Below are 4467 nucleotides of genomic sequence, written 5' to 3'. Positions count from 1 at the left end.
TGTATATAATATGTATGTATTTCTTGTTGTGGTGTTGTAGGATAAACACTGAACTGCTAACCACAAGGTTGCCTGTACAAACTCGCCAGCCACTCCTCGGAAATCCTATATAGGGTCTCTATGAGTCAGAACCAATTCAAGGGCACTTAACAGTAACAACATATACACATGTGGTGCTGTAGAATAAGCACTGAACTTTGAACCAAAAGGTAGTTCAAGTCTACCAGCTGCTCTTCTGAAACCCTGTACAGGGTTGCTATGACTCTGAGTAGACTCCACTACACTTGACAGCAATAATATATATAGTTTCCCAACAACTCTGCTCTGTCTTCAAGCTCCCATTCAATACTACAATTAACTGAGAGTATGGTCTATACCCCTGACATTTGATAGTGTGTTGCAGAAGCCGTTATCAGTGAACCAATGCAGGCTTTTCAGACCCAGGGTTTTATGGAGATCCTAGATCTAGGGAGTTCCAGTGATGGACTGAATCTGGAAGTGCCTAAAGAGGGTGTCCCAAATGCCTTAAGAATGGAAATGCTTCATGGAACCACCACCCTGGCCTTTAAATTCTGTCATGAAGTTAACTTTGCAGTGGACTCACGGGCTATGGCTCGTGCTCACATTGCCTTCCAGACTGTGAAGAAGGTAATCAAGATCAACCCTTACCTGCTGGGTACCATGGCTGGGAATGCAGCAGATTGTAACTTCTGGGAGATGCTGTTGGCTCCCTAACATGGTATCTATGAATTTTGGCAAGGAATGCATCTCAGAAGCAGCTGCCTTCAAGCTACTCACCAATAGGTTGTATCAGTATAAAGGAATGGGGCTGTCCAAAAGTTGGTCAGGTATGGGTATGGCTGGGATAAGAGAGGCTCTAGCCTCTATTATGTGGATAGTGAAGGGAACCAGATGTCGAGGGCTACCTTCTCTGTAGGTTCTGGCTCTGTGTATGCTTATGAGTTCATGGATAAGGGCAACTCCTATGACCTAGAAGTGGAACAAACCTTTTATCTAGGCCATCGAGCCACTTACAAAGATGACTACTCAGGAAGTTGATTAACCTGTATCATGTCCAGGAGGATGGCTGGATCAGAGTGTCCATTGACAATGCAGCTGATCTACATGCCAAGTATAGTGGATCTGCTCCCTGAAGGAGGGTTGCTGTGGCTGTTTGCATTTCTAGGAGTGGCTGTCATTGGTAATAAAAGCAGAGTACCCCATCTTATAGTGGAGGGGGTCCCTAATTTTATTGGTCCTTTTTTATTTAATAGCTCATGTGCATTGACCTTTATGTCCTACTAGTTGTAAATGAGCTACTTCAAAGGAAACTATTTCACTTTCTTGACTGTCAGTATTATACAATTTGATATTAAAAAAAGGCAAGACAAGGAAAAAAAAAAAAGAAGAAAGGTCTATACCAATGACTCCATGATTTCACTGATTTCTTCTGCTCAAACTATCAAAGGATTTTTTGTTTTTTGTTTTTTTTTTTGTCAGCCCACTACTGAAGTTACTCTCTGAAAGATTATGATTAATCTGTGATATTCAAGTCTAATTAATTCTTCTCAGATTCACTTAGTGATTTACTGCTTTGGAAACACTGGACGGTTCTAATTAGTTTTGTAGGGTTGCTATGAGTTAGAATTTACCTGAAGGCAGTGTGCTTGATTTTATTTTAGGTTATTACTATCTACTGTTCTCCTGTTACTCAGTCTTAGAAGACTTGTGCCCTTTCTATTGTGATACTTATTTATAGTTTTAAAGGACATATTGATGAAAGATGTGTGTCAGGGTTGTATTCTTCACAGTATTTATTCACTCTGTATGATTAGCAAGTAATCCAAGAAATTGGATTATATGTAGAAGAATGTGCATCAGGATTGATGTAAGACTCACTAGTAAAAGGAAAGCCTACAATGAGATAGATGAGTACTGTGGCATCAACAATGAGCTTAAGGTACAAATAATTGTGAAAATTGCACAGATCTGGAAAGTGTTTCATTTTGTTGTGCACAGAGTCACTATGAGACAGAACCAACTCGACAACACTTAGCAACAGAAACAGTATAAAAATATTTTATAAGAAAAGATGTAGAATTCTTATTTGGATAAATTCATAAATAAATGTGATTTTTCTATAGTTTCATGTGATTATGGAAGAGTATTATTGAAATGGAAGAAATATTAAACCAAAAAGGAAAAAAAAAATGATTAGCTTCCTTGAACTTACCAATAATCAAAAAAGACATTTAAAGTTGTTCATTATCACAGTACAAGTAATTTTGATCTTGGCAAATATTCCAATGTTTTAGTGTCAATACCCATACTTAATCTTCTTGAGATTTTTTCCAAATCCTTCACAAGTAACTTTTTTCTTATCCTTGAAGAATTACACTCAGGCCAGTGCAATATAATAAAGCATTATACCACATTTATTCATAATTTATCTAATTATCTAGAGATATTTTGCAATTGTTTTCATACTGCTATTAATATAAAATTTTATTAAAGACAAAATCTGTAGACATTTGTGGACATTAGGCATTTACGTGAAATGACTTTTTAGTAAAACTTACTATTTTATTGGAAGTGGCTAGTGTGATACTGTGAATTTATTAGATATGGCTTTTCTATCCAAAATCTTCTTCTTCTTCTTTTTTTTTTTTTTCAAGTGTCACTGAGTCAGTTCTGATCCACAGAAACCATGTATATGGTTTCCAAGAAATGGCTGGTGAGTTTGAACCAACAATCTTGCTGTGAGTTGTTCTGTATTTATCCTACAGTGACACACACACACCTTATCTTAAATCCCACCCAAATGATTGGGTGGCATCATAAAAATAGGGTGTACAGGGCTCTCCAATGCTGGAATTGGTTAGCTTTGCCATCCTAGGATTATAAGGAGCCATCTCTGAAGCAAGTACTGACAATCTCAGAACCATAAAGAAAGAAAAGCATGAACAGAGTGAGATACTTACCTGGAACAGCAAGGACAGCAGAGACAGTAGCAGAGTCAGCAGCAAGGAGAGAAAAAGCAGTGGTAGGCTTCCTGGCATAAGGACCGAGTAAAGCTGAGTGCTGACATGATGGAGGCTGGCTTCAGAAATGTGTCCTTTGAGCATTTACAGACAGAGATCATATACGTCTCTTGTGAATGTCAGAGAATTAAGCAGTTTTGTTTCACATTTATTATTGTCCAGTTAGTAAATTTATAGACAGTGAACAATTACTGAGCATGGGGATACAATTTATTGTTGATGCTAGCTAGTTGGAAATTATTGAGAATGATTTAAATGAATGATTTTTAATACTGGAATTATAAATATTACAAGGTTGGCCCAGGAGTCCTGAAGGTACTGTAGCAGAAACACTGGACTGCTAACCACAAGATCTGCAATTCAAAACTCAACAACTCCTTCATGAGAGAAAGATGAAGCTTTCTGCTTCCATAAGATTTAGAGCCTCCAAAACACTTTATAGTGTCCTTATTATTTAGAATCAACCTAGTGTAGTAAGTTTGAGTCTATAGGTTAGGCAGGTCTGAAAGCATATCCACATGGAAATATGTTACAAAAAAATATCCAGGATCAGAACGACAGTTGCTTTGGATATCCTGATTGTAATTATTCATCATAAACTTAAGAATCAGTTGTTGTTGTTTTTATGTGCTATAGAGTGGGTACTGACTCATAGCCACCATATGCACAACATAATGAAACACTGTCCAGTCTTACACCAACTTCACAAGTGTTGCTACGCCTGAGCCTGCTGCTGCTATCATTATACCAAGCCATCTCTTGGGGGTATTCCTCTTTTTCTCTGACCTTCCACTTTACCAAACATGATATCTTTCTCCAGGGGTTGATTCCTCCTGATTATATATGCTAAGTATGAAAATGAAATTTGACTATTCTGGCTTTCAAGGAACATTCTGGCTGTACTTCTTCCAACATAGGTTGGTTTGTTCTTTTGGCAGTCCATAGAACATTTAATATTCTCCTCCAACACCACAGCTCAAATGCATCAATTCTTCTACGGTCTTCCTTATTCAATGTCCAACTTTCACATGCATATGAGATTATTGAAAGTACCATGGTTTTAGTTAGGTGCACCTAAGTCTTAAAACTGTTAAGTTTGCTCTTGAACACTTTAAACAGGACTTGTGCAGCAGATTTGCCCAATGCAATATGTTGTTTGATTTTATGAATGCTGCTTCTGTTAAGGTTGATGGTTGTTCTGAGCAAAAAAAAAAAAAAGTTCAATTTTTTTTCCTCTATTTATATGGCTGTTGTTTATTGGTCCAGTGGTGAGGATTATGGTTTTATTTACATTGAGGTGCAACCCATATAGAAGGACCTTGATCTTCATCAGTAAGTATTTTATGTCCTTTTAGCTTTCAGGGTGCAAGGTTGTATCATCTGCATATTGTTGTTGTTGTCAGGTGTCCTCGAGTCAGAACCAACT

The 4467-nt window shown here is 37.4% G+C and overlaps 1 protein-coding gene and 1 pseudogene across 1 annotated transcript in view; both read left to right on the top strand.

Annotated features, from left to right (window-relative positions):
• The window catches only part of LOC102841919, a 3199-nt pseudogene extending 2045 nt beyond the window's left edge, over positions 1–1154 (top strand).
• BANK1 (B-cell scaffold protein with ankyrin repeats 1) overlaps positions 1–4467 on the top strand; it is a 538680-nt gene that overhangs the window by 267887 nt on the left and 266326 nt on the right. The gene's annotated exons all lie outside the window — the stretch shown is intronic.

The sequence above is a fragment of the Chrysochloris asiatica genome, unplaced genomic scaffold (assembly GCF_000296735.1).
Source record: "Chrysochloris asiatica unplaced genomic scaffold, ChrAsi1.0 scaffold00211, whole genome shotgun sequence".
In the NCBI taxonomy this organism is placed as follows: Eukaryota; Metazoa; Chordata; class Mammalia; order Afrosoricida; family Chrysochloridae; genus Chrysochloris; species Chrysochloris asiatica.
The sequence above is the reverse complement of the archived record's forward strand: the minus strand, read 5'-3'. Positions and strand labels throughout refer to the sequence as shown.